The 15,198-nt window shown below is 40.3% G+C and overlaps 1 protein-coding gene across 2 annotated transcripts in view; it reads right to left on the bottom strand.

The window, feature by feature from the left end:
- The window catches only part of RALBP1 (ralA binding protein 1), a 63,395-nt gene extending 61,400 nt beyond the window's left edge, over window positions 1-1,995 (bottom strand). Inside the window, exon 1 of one of the 2 annotated variants that reach the window (XM_035013801.1) lies at window positions 1,846-1,995. The gene's annotated coding sequence lies outside the window, so the exon portion shown is untranslated. Of the gene's footprint in view, window positions 1-1,321; window positions 1,494-1,845 lie in introns of those variants that run through there. The other variant, XM_035013800.1, reaches the window with a different exon arrangement.
- Between the last annotated feature and the right edge of the window lie 13,203 nt (window positions 1,996-15,198).

Raw genomic sequence — 15,198 nt, 5'->3', positions numbered from 1 at the left:
TTGCTTCAAGATACTTTGTTCAAAGAATTACTTCTCAGTGGTTCCTGTTAAACTAGTCTACCCCACTTAAATCTATGGGTCACTCAGAAAAGTGGGAACCACTCTAACTTCCTTCCTACCTCTCCTACTGCCAGTACAGTTTACAGCAATTACTCATTTTCAGAAACACTCAGAAAGGAACTATCAAATCACCAAGACAACTAGGAAGGCGTCAAGTGAGGTTACTTTTATTACTCACAGTCCCATTTTTTCATTTAGAAGTGCTGCCTCCATAATCACCAAACCAAAAGTGAGCTTGCTCCTTATCACCACTTAAATACTTTATGAAAACTGCCAAGTATGATGGAATGCTACGGAAAGTGCTGCAGCATGTGAACATGCCCACTCCACTCTACAAACCATTCAGTGAAAGCTTTTCTAATGAGGCTAGATGGTGGGTGAACTGCATCCAAACGACTGTACTTCTACAATACACATTCAAAATATCTCGAGTTAACATTTTAATTATTTTCAAGAACTCTACTAGGCCTTAGAGGAAACAAGCTGCTTGGTCAAGAGGGAGGCTCTGAAGTAATGAATCCCAAAACTCGAAACACCGTAATTATTTCAGGTTAAGACTTGGGGTGTGGAATATTTTGTAAAACCTGTTTCACTCTCATAACGATAAATTTTTAAAAAGAAAAAAGGTGACCTCAATAAGAACATTTTGGCACAAGCATACTTGAAAATGAGTTGTAAAAAGAATTCTCAACTCCAGGATCTGTTCGTCCATTCGCAATGAAACCTGAACGAAAGACCGCAGCACCCAAAGGAGCCCCACTGCTTCCGTACCAGCGGTGGGAAACATCAAGAACCTTTTCCTCGTCCACTGGGCAAGTCCTGGAGACGGGTAAATATTCCGGGTGCGATTTAAAAAAAATAGTGATTATATAAAAGATAGAGTCCCCTCTCTTCCTTTCCGGTGCCCAAGAGCTGCCCTAAGGCCTGGAGACTCAAGTGGGGAGGGGCCCGGTTCCCGACTCTCCTCCTCCGGACCCCGAGAGCACCAAATCACAAATGCGGATGCCACGAGGGAAGCCCGGCTGGCAAGTGGGAGGAACGGCCGGCAACGGGGCGAGAACTGGGGAGAAGCCTGCCCGGGATGAACCCGCACTCGGGGCAGCCACGCCCCCCACCCCCAACTCCAGCTCCGCGCGCGGCGAGCGCCCAGCCCCGCAAGATGCCTGACAGACGTCGCTGCGAGGTGGGTGCGCAGAGGGCTCCCCGGGCACGCGAGGGGCACCGCTACGACCCCCGCACGCCACCGCTGACCGCCACTGACCTGTGCCTGCCGCCGCGCGACAACCTGCCCCCGCCGCAGCCGCCGCCTCCGCCTCCTCGCGCTCACGGTACCGCCGCAGCCACCGTAGACGCCTCCTGCGCTGTGCCCCTAGCCGGCCTCGGGCGCCCCATTCCCACCCCGCCCCAGCCTCCGCCTGTTTACAATGATTGGGACAGAACGCGACGAGCCGGCCCAACGCGCACGCGCATTCCCTCCTCCCGCCGCTGCCGGCTTCCCGGGTCCTCCTCTCTGGGCTGACGGCTAAAGCCGTCAAGGGCAAACGCCCTGTGCCCTCGCGCGCAGCACGCTGGGAGGCGTAGTTCTCGGGCGCTCATCGCCCAGTTTACGTGAGGGCCCTTCGTCGAGGAAGGACACTACAACACCCAGGAAGCACCGTGATTCCTTCGGCCCAGAAGCTCGCTGAGGATACTGAGGGAGCGCGCGAGAGAATGCGCCGCGCTAGTGCTCAGCGGGCGCCTGCGCAGTTCCTGGTCTTGGGGGACTGGGTGGGATATAACACCTACCCCGAGCAAGTTAACAGTGAAGACTGCTGGAAGGCATCGCCTGCGGTGGTCTTGAGAAAGGAAAGAGCTTTCCTCTCCACGTTCTAGCCGGCTGCTCCTCAGCTCCCGAAGTGCAGATCTTTTGTGCCAGCAGGCTTCGGTCGTCCTAACCAGTTAAACCAGCCTAGGAGGCCGGCCCAGCCTACCGCTGGGTGGGGCATCTTCCCAGTCTTGGACTGGGTGGGGAATCTTTTGCTTGGGGTGGGGACTTTTGCTGTGGGCTTTCGTTAAAGGAAGCGCCTAGGGCCTCGGAGGAGAAACTTGCGTAGAACTCTGTGTCGGGAGCCTGCTGAGAATTCCTAAAATGGGTGTTGACAAGGGCCAGCCCCTGGTTCGAGCTGGGGTGTGGGGCTGTCTTCCACCGCCCTCTCTGGCTCAATAATTGCAAAGGAACACCTGAAATAGAACTGTCCAGCCGCATGTTTAGGTTGCAGAAATAACTGAATCGTGGGAAAGGCTGAAAATAACTAAATTCCCCCCCAGGAATCCTAAGCAAAACTTGAAGAATTTTTCTGCTACTACATGGCTCGAAATCGGGTCTTTTGAAGTGTTCTTGTTTTATAAAAGTTGGCTGATTATTAGGGGAAAAATATGATTTGGGATAAATGCCCTTCCCAATTACTTCCATTCCTACGTGCAATACTCTTTTTAGAACTTCACTGTATAATGTAGATTAACCTACGTAATCCGTCCTACTCCCAGATAAGCTGACAGATCTGACAATAGGTCTCTTCCTTGTACATGTTTTCTACTCAGCCCCCTAAGCCTGACTTTGAGGAGCCTCCTACAATTAGATACCAACATGGTCTGTGGTAGCCATTGTTTTCTGACTGCTTGAGAAGCTTTCTCTTTAACCCCTCTGGCAACAGAAGAGTGTCCTCTGACCCACTGAGATGGGCATGTCACAATGCCAGTTAATAATACTCTGCTTCTAGCAACACTAATTGGGCCAAGGGATAGGCACTGACCTGAGTTGGGCATTATTGAGCCCTTGCTTGAAATCGCTATGTGGACACAGAAAAGGGAGGGGGAAAAAAGCTTTTTATTGAGGTAACTGCTGATGGCCATGTTCTTCACAACATAAAGTCTTTTCTGCAGTAGCAATAAATGAGGCCAAAACCGGAGGGGAGCGTGGGATGGGAAGGGAGAGAAAGCAAGAGCTGACAGCATGAAGACTGGTTTCAGTTTCAGAGGCCAAGGTTTGTACAGCTTTAAAAGCACTCTTTAAGTGCTTTGAGCACTTAAATTACCAATTATTAGCATGTTCAATATTAGCTTTAAAAAGGAAGGAAATTCTAATACATGTAATACAAAAATCATAAGCACTGAAAGGATAAATTGACAATTCAGTTGTGGTTGGAGGTTTCAAATTCCTGTCTCAGCAATGAACAAGAGAGAAAGTCAAGATGGGTATAGAAGATCCGCATTACAGTATCAACCAACTTGAAATATTTGACATATGCAGAAAACTCCAACAATAGCAGAATACACATTCTTTTCAAACAAATGAAACATTGTCCAGAATAGATCATACAATAAGCCATAAAACAAATCTCTATAAATTTTAAAGGACTGAAAACATACAAGATATGTTCTCTTTCTATAGTGGAATTAGCAAAAACAAAAATCTGAGAAACCCCCAAATATCTGGAAATGAACACATTTCTAAATAACCCATGGGCCAAAGAAGAAGTCACAAGGAAAATTAGAAAACATCTGGAACTGATGGAAACAAAAATATATCAAATTTAAGGGAAGCAGCCAAAACTGTACTTAGAGGGAAATTAATAGCAATAAGTGCTTACATTAGAAGGAAGACAATAATCTAAGCCTCTATCTCAAGAAGGTAGCAAAAGAGGAGAGAATCAAACCTAAATTAAGTAGAAATAAGGAAATAGGATAAAAATAGGAATCAATGAATCTAAACCAAAAGGAAAGAGAGAAAAGGACCCAAGAGCTGGCTCTTTGAAAAGATTGAATTGATAAACCTTTAGCTCGACTAAGAAAAAAAGGACATAAATTACCAAAATGAGAAATGAAGAGGGACAACACTATAGACCTTACAAAAATGAAAAGTATTATAAGGGAATATTATGAACATCATAATCCTGATAATTTTAAAAATAGCTGAAAATGGAGGCATTCCTGGAGAGAACAAATTACCAAAACTAAAGAAAAAAGTAAAAAATCTAAATACACATATGAGGGTAAAAAACTTGAATTGGTAAATACAAATCTCACAAGGAAAAACCCAGGTCAAATGTCTTCACTGGTGAATTTTCCCTTCAAATATTTGATATTTTAAGGGAAAAAAAATAATACCAAATCTATTAATCCCCTTTTAGAAAATAGATGAGTAAGGAACACTCCCCAATTCATTTTGTGAGGCCAGTATCACCCTGGTAACAAAATCAACAACATCACAAAAAAAGAGAATATCCTTCATGAATTGTACACTTTAAAAGGGTCAATTTTATGGTACATGAATTATATCTCAATAATACTGTTATTTTTTTTAAAGATACGAGAACTGGATTAAATATTCTAAAGACAACCCCACGCTTGGATGAACAGAGTAGAAAGATCCAGTGTCGGGACGCCTGGGTGGCTCAGTCGTTAAGCGTCTGCCTTCAGCTCAGGTCATGATCCCAAGGTCCTGGGATCAAGGCCTGCATTGGGCTCCCTGCTCCGTGGGAAGCCTGCTTCTCCCTCTCCCACTCCCCCTGCTTGTGTTCCCTCTCTCACTGTGTCTCTCTCTATCAAATAAATAAAATCTTTAAAAAAAAAAAAAAGATCCAGTGTCTGTTGCCTGTATCCTTGGGACTGGCACCTAAACAGTTCACTGGTCATAGCACTGTTACATAGTTGAAATTTCTTATTTCTTATTATTAAATATATATTTAATAATATAATAAAATGTTATAGTTTTACAGATCATATAAAAGATACACTATTTAGAGCTCATGACAAAAACAGATGTCAGAACTATATGAGTTCACATTTACTCTTTGCAACAATTTACCCCACAACTCTGCCTTTAAACTATTCTGCTGCTTTTGAAGTTACAGTCATTTGGTGGGTTAGGTGGGGGTTAGACTCACCCGAGGCAGTTGAGATGGCTGAGCTTCTCTCTGCAGTGATCTCTCATCTTCCAAAGGCTAGTTTGTATTCTCAGCACACAAACAATTTTTAAGTGTTTGCAGGTCATTTACTGATGCCCCATTGGTCAAAGCAAGTCATATGCCAAGCTCCAGATTCAAGGGATCAAGAAATAGACTCCACCTACACGGAGGCACTGGAAAGAATTTGTGGCCATTTATTTGCAATCTATGACAAGAATTCTTGAATCTCCTTGGTTCCTGCAGGAATGACTTTATAACCTCCAAGGTCTGTAAGTTAGTGTGAATTGACACCTTTTGATTGAAATGATCATAAATCAAATGTAAGTATAAACTGCATTCTAGTATCTTCCCTCCAGTCCTCTCTAATCCTAAAGATTTTCTAGGAGTAAATAAACTACAAAGTTGATTCAGATAAAAATTTTACCTTACAAGCGTCCATCTGATATAGCAAAATTTTTTCCATTTCCATTATATGCCACTTCATGTAATCATTTCTAGGGGGAGAAATGGTAAAATTTGTGTCATAATTTAAAGTATAATATTTGTTTTTTTAAATTATCAGTGATAACACTGCGGTTATTTAGAATACTAATAATTTGGATCATGAGTTTATGGATCATAGTTTTGGTCTAGATAAACCTATAAACATCTAAAAGTATTCCTCCGTTTCCTTGTGACCTGGGACGGAGAACTGCCCTCCCCCCAGCTCATTGCACTCCCTACCTCCTCCCCCAGCCCCTCCTTCTGGGAGCTGTAAGTAATACATCTTGTGGTTTTACTTTTTTTCTTTGTGTTAAAATTGCAGCTTCAGGGGTACCTGGATGGCTCAGTAGGTTGCGTGTTGGACCCTTGGTTTTGACTCAGGTCATGATCTCAGGGTAATGAGATCCAGCCCCACGAGTTGGGCTCCGTGCTCAGCAGGGAGTCTGCTGAAGATTCTCCCCCTCCTTCTCCCTCTGTCCCTCCCCCCATTTGGGAGCACCCATGCACACTCTCTCTAAAAATTTTTAAAAAGCAATAAAACAATAAACTGTGCCTTCAGTCAAAAGGACCCCCAGGTTTTCTCTTTCCCAAAGTGGGAGCTCAAGTGCTGAGGGAGTTACCTGCCAACGCTGTGTGGGTGGCTTGTGCCTCTTCACTCAGCAGGTCATAATCTGCATATTCTTAATTTAATACACCAGCTATGGGCCCCCCAACACACCTTACATATTTTAAAGTATCTTTTTTCTATGCTGACAAGTCAGACTTGGTTTGACAAGTACAGATTACAAATCATTCTACCCCAGAATATTGAAGAATATTCCTAGCTTCTAGTATTGCTGTGGAAAAATCCAATACTATTCTGATTTTTGATCCTTTGTAAACAAACCATCAAAAACCTTAAATTTTCTTCTTTAAGAAAAAAATACTTTCATGGGGCGCCTGGGTGGCTCAGTTGGTTAAGAGACTGCCTTCGGCTCAGGTCATGATCCTGGAGTCCCTGGATCAAGTCCCACATCTGCGGGGCTCCCTGCTCGGCAGGGAGTCTGCTTCTCCCTCTGACCCTCCCCCCCTCTCATGTGCTCTCTCTCATTCTCTCTCTCTCAAATAAATAAATAAAATCTTTAAAAAAAAAAAAAGAAAAAATACTTTTAAATTCTCTATTTTGCCCATGGTTTTATGAAATTTCAGAATGATAGGTCTTGAGCTGGGATTAGTTTTATTCTTTTGTGGGTTAGGACCTTTCAGTCCGGAAACCCATGCATTTCAGTTGTGGGATCTTTTCATGGATTATCTCATTGATGACTTTTTTCCCCATCCACTTCTCTCTTCTGTATTTCTGTAATTCCTGTAATTTGCTCTTGAATCCTTATAATGCTCTTCTACTTTTATCGTCTTTTATCTCCTATTTTCTGTCTCTTTGTCTTTTTACTTAAATTTCTTCAAATATTTTTTCAACCTATGTATTAAGGTTTTCATTTGGTTTCATAGTTTTAATTTCTTTTAATTTTTTTCTCTTAATTTTTTTATATAGCATCCTGTTCTATTCTTGGGTGTAATAACCTATCTTTTCTTCCTGCGCCTATCAGTGACACATATGTTGAAGTTTTCTTCTCCTTGCATAATCTCTGATTCTTCTCAGGTTGTGATTTGATGGTTTTGTGACCATTGTTTGTGTTTGTTTGGGTCTCTGCTTTTCATATGAGAGATTTTCCTTAAGTGTGCAGTGACTCTTGGCTATCTCACTATATTTGAAAGTGTGAAACTAAAAAGCTTGTATATGTATGTGGGGCTTGGGACTTGTGGACCTCGTTCCCTCTTGGGGGTCTGGTTGGGCTATTTTGTTGAGTGTGTCAACCTACTGGTTTCTCCTCAAAGATGTTCCCCCCAGAGGAGTTAACTAACCTTATTGTGGTAATCATTTTGCCATGGATACATGTATGAAATCATCATGTTATATACCTTAAACTTAACATATATGTCAATAATACCTCAATAAAACTGGAAATAAGTAAATTCTTGTAAAAAAAAAAAAGGAAAGGACCCTTTTTTCTTTGACAGTGGGGTGTGGCAGTGGAGACACGTCCTTCTTGGATCTCTGACTGTAGGGACCCTAATCGACCGATGGTCCCAGATGATGTATTCCAGATGCATCACTGCATTCTTCCCAAGGCCGTACTTCCCACATTGGCTGCTCCCCAGTCAGTGACTAAGAGTGGCAGGAGTACTAAGGCAAGCCCATTCCTTCAAGATGCAGGATTCCTCTCCTGGGTGTATTTGACTTGAAAATGCCCATAGTCTTGCCAGAACTTTCTTAGAACTGCATTGTAGTTATGGCCATTTCTTCATTCTTCCTTTTTTCCTTCCTTCCTCTCTTCCCTCCTTCCTTCCCTCCCTCCCTCCTTTACAGGGGTCATACCTGTATCATGACTGATAGCTCTTCCAGTCTCCTCATTTTCTCTCATAGTTGTTTCCCCTAATAAATCTCTTGCATGTGTTGTCCCATACTGGCATGTACATCTCAGAGGACTCAGACTATTGCAAATGGCACAGAAATTGGAGTCTGAGGAACAGATGGAAAGATGAGATTTGGGATTTATTGACTTACAACTTGGCAGATGTTGAAAATGCTATCCTGAGTGGTAGGTGGGCACAGATACTCCTGGCACAAGATTGTGACCCAGTTGCTAAAGACTTTACCCGTGGTGAGCTGGAAAAATTTCCAGGGAGAGGAGAACAGTCTTGCAGATAAAATGATTCAGGAATTTGAGAAATATGAGGAGAACCATGTCTTCCATGACAGTTGAATTAGATGGTTGCTGATAAATTGTATTAATACCCTGCAGGGGAATAATTAGAGCCTGAGCACCATTAATAAGCAGTTAATGGCCAAGAGTCATAGTAGCGCACAAAAAGGTCCTTATCTTTTGCAGTAGAAGAGTGGACACAGATGAGCTCCAGGATGTTTGAATTCTCAGCCAAAGGCACGTCTGCTATGCTAAGGTCAAAGTCCTGGTTAGGAAAACCTGGGACTCTGAAATATGGAATAAAGACAAATGGATGTATGCCATTGAGGATGTTAACTCTGTAGACACCTCTTAACCCTATGACTTCCAAATGTTCCACCCTTCCCTCGTATCAGCTGATATTTCTGCCATGCTAGAAATCACTACATAATACCAGCATACTCCTCAGGAGCTGCTCCCACCACCCATCCTGGGAGCCAGGGCAATCACCTGGATGGGCACATGCTGGGCCTGATAATGGAGGAAAGAGACTCCACCAAAAGAGTTGCTTGAATTGACTGGTAAAAGGAATAGGGCAAACCTGATGCTCAGGCAACAATTAATTAGAAGCTTGCAAAAAACCAATGACCAACATTCAGTGAAGCAGAAATGTCTGAGTTTCCCTGGCACATGGTAGAGGGAAGAATAGAAGGGTTGAGGGAAGCAGGCGTGTTGGAATGGATATATGATGGGTGACCAGAAGACCCACAAGAGGATTATGGTCCACAGGAGGGTCCCAGGACACACCAGTCAGCAAGGCCATTAGAGATGTGCTTGTCAGAGGGGCACCAGCATCACTTAGGAGTTCAGCTAGAGTTTCTGCAAGTCAGGGATGATGGTAGGAAAGCACAGAGCCAAGTTATCAATGCTCTTGAGCAAGATGGGGCCCCAGAGCAATAGAGGCCAGGTGGGAGGCTGCAGTTACTATAGTGACCGGTAAGGTCCAAGGAGTTCAGCTGGGGTGACTGTGGATGATCTTTCCCCACAAACACCAAATTAACACGTAAATGTACTATCACCCAGACCATACCACTCTGACATGTCCGCAAGGAGAAGAGAAATACTGTCAAAAACTTTGCAAGAATTTGTACACACAACGAACAGGTATAATTAGACTAGGTAAATGGGCACAAATTTGGAATCTGACAGAATTGAGTTTGAATGTTAACTCTAATTCCTAATGTACGTCAGAATCAGCAATTCTTCCTTAAAGAGCCAGATAGTAAGTTTGTTAGATTTCCTTGGGCTCTGTGGTCTTTGTTAGAACTACTCAATTCTGCTGTTGTAACTCAAAAGCAGCCATAGGCAATATGTACCTAAGTGAGTGTGGCTATGTTCCAAAAATTCTTTATTTAGAAAAACATGTGAAGGACTGGATTTGGCCCATGGACTGTACTCTGCTGACCTCTGTTCTATGAATGTATTTTCTTAACTCAATTGTCCAAGGTCATTTGCAAAAACAGTCCTAATGCTAACTACTTTGTAAGGTTGTTCTGGCCCTTATATGAAATAATATGATAGCTCTTAAAAGTTCTCATCACAAACAAAAAAATTTGTAACTATGTCTGGTGATGGGTCTAATAACTAGACTTACTATACGAATCATTTTGCAATGTATACAAATAGCAAATCATGTTGTATACCTGAAATAATGTAATGTTATATGCCAACTACATAAAAATAAAATAAAATTCCTATTTTAAGCTGGAAAAAAAAAATGAACCAAGGCAGTGAAATGCTTCCCAAAGTCAGATATATTTGGGGTTGAGTCTGGGATTTGTCACTACTTACAGATGACCCTTGGGGAAGTTTCTAAACCTCTCTAAACTCTATGGTCTGGTTGGATTGGACAAAGCCTGAAAAGTTTAATTTGCACAGGGTTGTTAAATGGAGCATTAGAATTTCCGGTTCACTGATATAACTATGGTTCTGGCTCTGGTTGCAGCAGCGCAAATATGCCATTTGTGACTCAACCAAAAACATTCACTTTAGTTCCTAGTCTTTCCAAGGCACTTAATAGTTTTGTTTTGTCCTTGTGTCAAACAGACCTTAGCTTGCTGCCCCTCCCACCCTCCTATTCCTTCTTCTGGTGCTTAGCACAGAGCTTTCCAGACAGGAGGAGAAAGGTCAGACCTTGTTGAATGAATGCAGCATCTCAATCCTGTGGGATTTAGCTATGCTTGTGGAGACATGCTTTTAATGACTGAAAATCTAGTTTTCAAGTAAAGGAATCAGGTATTCCATCTTTTTATTGAAGTTGAAACAGAAAGAAAAGAGCCTTAACCAAAACAAGGCTTTGAAGTTTGCCATCAAAAGGATTTCCTTAGAGTGGCTGTTGAAAGCTTTTAAAACTAGACAGGCTTTTAAAAATAAAGTGGGTTACCATCTCCTGGGAAGTTTATGTGTGGGTCTAATTACAACAAAGGAGTATCAATTGAAATAACCTTTATAGAGTCTTTGATTGAAATGGCTGGAAGTCTTTCTGGTAAATAAAGGATGAGAAATGTCCCTCTAGTGAATATTTAAGAGTTCCTTTGTTAAATATTTTACTTTGCAAGACAGGAGCTGCAGGTTTTTAGAAGCTGAGGGAGTAACTAAAAAATTTACACGGTTGGTGGAACTGTAAATTGGTACAGACTTCCAAGAGAGAAATTCAGGGTATCTAACAAAATATAAAGCATATATAAATTGTGATCCAAAAACTTATTCCAATGGTATAATAGGACAAGTGTGGGATGGACAAGAATACTTATAATATTATTATTTTTAGCAATGAAAGCATTAAAACCTAAAGGTCTATCAACCAGGAATTGATTGAATCAATTATGATATATTCACTGCAGTAGAATACAGTGTATCTTTTAAAAATACTATGTATGTTTATTTTTTTGGCATGAAAGATGTCTATGATATCCAATAAACAGCAAACTTAGTTATCTGGACAGAATATGTATGAGAATGTGTTCACTGTCCCTGTGTTGTTTGAACTATTTATGAAAACGATACATTATGAAGGAGGAAAATAATGATGCTTTCTGTTTGGTGGGGGGAAGCAGCTGTAATTTGTACTTTCACTGTTCAGAAGACAGAGCAAAGAGCAGACCATCGGGCTGAACAGATTTGTGGTCATCTGATCCAGTTTCCTCACATGGGATATAGATAGTAAGACACTTTTTAAAACTCATCTAACATAATTCTTTACTTAAAAATACAAGTAGCACCCAAAAAAAGTAGTACATTTTTTTCCAAAATGTGTTGCTGGGAACTGTGATACAAAGTAAATGACATATTTTTCAAGGGAAATATGTAACACAATAATTTATTTCAGCATTAAAAGCATTATAGTGATGATCAAAATCATGTCATAAGTTTAAAAAGACATATATACAGCATATAAAAATGTAGCAGTGTCATAAATCTGAACTATCTAAACTGAAACAATTAATATATAATAAATGTTAATTATTTAATAAAACTTTGGTTGGCTTATTAGAATCTTGATGGACTTGGGGATGACTTCTATGGATCATGTTGCTAATAAACTGTCTGTGATCATTTTAAAATATACTTTCTTTTTTATTAGTAAAGTTTATGTAGCTAATGGACAAATTTTATTTTTATTTTTATTTTTATTTTTTTAAATATTTTATTTATTTATTTGAGAGAGAGAATGAGAGACAGAGAGCACGAGAGGGAAGAGGGTCAGAGGGAGAAGCAGACCCCCCTGCTGAGCAGGGAGCCCGATGTGGGACTCGATCCCGGGACTCCAGGATCATGACCTGAGCCGAAGGCAGTCGCCCAACCAACTGAGCCACCCAGGCACCCCGCTAATGGACAAATTTTAAAAATTCTATTGATGTTGAGGCTGGAAACCTTGACTTCATCTTTCATTTTTCTCCCTTTCCCTCTGTCTCTCTCTTGTCTGAGAGACATCTCTGGGTTTATACTGGATCTGTTTGCAAGAACTGAAAAGACAGACATATCTGGAATTAGTAAGATTTCCTAAACATCATTTTCATTAACAGACTCCTTTCGTGATAAAATATATCTCGAGCCCCATTAGAATTTTTATGTGTATTTTCCCCCAATTTTTTAAATGAAAAATGCTGTTTACATAGAAAAGTTGGCAGGCAGAATTGTACAGTGATGTATACCCACTACTGGATTCTACAAGTATTAATAGCTTGCTGTATTTGTTTGATCTATCTTTTCTCCATCTATGTATCTATCACCCACCAACCCATCTTATTTTTTTATGTATTTCTTTTTTTAAAAGATTTTATTTTTTTGAGTCATCTCTATACCCACCATGGGGCTCGAACTTACGATCCTGAGATCAATAGTCACATGCTCCACTGACCGAGCCAGCGAGGCGCCCCATTTTTTTCTGTATTTCAAAGTAAACAGCAGACCTGAGGACACTTTATCCCTAAACATTTCAGCTCACATGTGCTTAACTAGATCTTAATATTTGCTTATAATACTGGCTTATGAAATAGACAAACATGAAGTGTACCACCATTCTATGAGTTTTAAAAAATACAACACTCAGTCCAACCCTTATCTAGATCAGTCATCATTTTGTACACCATCGACTAGTTGTGCCTGTTCTAGAACTGCAGATATGTGCAATCATTCAATTAGCACTTTTTTGTGTAAGGTTTCTTCCACTCAGTGTGTTTTTGAGAGTCATTCATGTTGTGTTTCAGTAGTTCATTTCTAGTTATCACTGAGTGGTATTCCATCATGTAAGTGTATCACAAGACTCCTAAGTCAGACACAAAGGGTTTTATTGCTCACAGCTATGGTGGTAGCCAGAGTATCAGTATCTGCACCACTTCCCAAAGCCCATCTCCATGGAGTGACATACAGGGCCAAGTGATGCTTGCATACAGGAGTTACGTCACAGGGGACAAACCCTGAGCTTAGAGAACCTGAATCTGTTATGATTGCCCAGAGGGAGATTTTATCTTCCTAGGCTGTTCTCTATACAAACATAGCTCAGAACAAAAAGCAGCTGGTGCTTCTGCTCGCAAGCCATGCATAACACCAGAGACCCGTGGAGAACTGTCTCCTAACAAAATGTTCTTGCACAAGTCCTCTTGTGAACCTGTTTTTAAATTTCCCTTGGGTAAAATCCTAAGAGCTGAATTGCTAAGTCATAAGATAGATGTTTATCTATCAGAACTTTTCCCAAAGCGATTGCACCATTTCATACATCCACCAACGATGTATGAGAGTTCTTATTCTTTCCACTTTCCCTGTGTTGGTGTTGTCAGTGTTTTAAATTTGAGCCATTCTGGTTAGTTATAGTGGTAACTTAATTGTAGCTTAATTTGCACTTTCCTGACAACTAATGATGTTGAACCCTTTTTTATTTGCTCTTTGGCCACTAGTACATTTTCCTTTGGAAAGTGTGCGCTCAAATTATTTGCTTTTTATTTTATTTTATTTTTTAAAGATTTTATTTATTTATTTGACAGAGAGAGGCACAGCGAGAGAGGGAACACAAGCAGGGGGAGTGGGAGAGGGAGAAGCAGGCTCCCCGCTGAGCAGAGAGCCCGATGTGGGGCTCGATCCCAGGACCCTGGGATCATGACCTGAGCCGAAGGCAGACGCTTAACGACTGAGCCACCCAGGCGCCCCAAATTATTTGCTTTTTAAAAAAATAGGTTTTTTGTCTTTCTATTATTGAGTTGTAGGAGTTCTCTATATATTGTGGAGGCACATCCTTTACTAAATATATATTTTGCCAATATTTTCCTCTTGCTTGTTTATTTATCTTAACTGTGCCTTTCAGGAAATACGATTTTAAAATTTTTGCTGAAGTCCAACTTATCAACCTTTTTTTTTTTTTTTAAGTAGTCTCCACACCCAACATGGGGCTTGAATTTACAACCCTTGAGATCAAGACTTACATGCTCTACTGACTGAGCCAGCCAGGCGCCCCTAATTTATCAACTTTTAATTTTATAGTTACCACCTTCTGGGTCTTGTCCAGAAACCTTTGTCTACCTCACAGTCATGAAGATTTTTTTTTTAATGTTTTCTTCTGGAAGCTTTATAGTTTTAACTCTTAAGTCTAGGTCTGTGATACATTTTGAATTATTTATTGGGTAAGGATGAGATACAGGTGGTTCATCTTTTCCCAAATGAATATCCAGTTGTCCCTGTGCCATTTATGAAAAACTTCCTTTCCTCATTGAACTGCTTTAGTAAAACTCAAATAATTGTATATATGTGGGTCAATTCTAGGCTCTCTATTCAGTTCTCTATCATTACACCAGTACCACACTGATTACTGTACCTTAGTAGTAATCTTAAAGTCAGATAGTGTAAATTCTTAAATTGTGTTCTTTTTCAAGATTACTTTGGATAATCCAGGTCATGTGCCTTTTCATAGAAATTCTAGAATTTCTTTGGAAGATAGATAGATATTTAGTTTTTGTGTGGTATATAATAGAGAAGTTATTTTAAGTATAATAGGAAAAATATTTAAACAACTGCATTATAATTTTCTTAATTATTTTATATTTCTAAATCCTTATACCTAAGACAACTTGTATTTTTTATTTATTTGACAAGTTAAATGATGCCATGTAATTTGATTAATATTAATTAGGTAAGAAAATCCTGACAATATGATATGTTTGTTTTGACTCTTTAGAATAGGATATTCTGATTAGACTTATTAGACTGATTCAATTCACCCAATTAGAATAGTCATGTTCTAGAGTGAGCCTGACACAAATTAAAGAATAAATGAAGTAGTCATTATGTTGTTGATGTTCACCTAATTATAACACATTTGAATCTCCTACCTAAAGTAGTATTTCTAACTAAATAATTTGTTCTAACTAAAGAATTACCAAACAAAGTAGAAAAGTAAAATTATGGAAAACCCTTGAAGAATTATCAGAAGCTCA

Source organism: Mirounga leonina, unplaced genomic scaffold, assembly GCF_011800145.1.
Source record: "Mirounga leonina isolate KUSES-001 unplaced genomic scaffold, KU_Mleo_1.0 Mir_167, whole genome shotgun sequence".
Taxonomy (NCBI): Eukaryota; Metazoa; Chordata; class Mammalia; order Carnivora; family Phocidae; genus Mirounga; species Mirounga leonina.
This window is presented reverse-complemented; position numbering and strand designations above follow the sequence as displayed.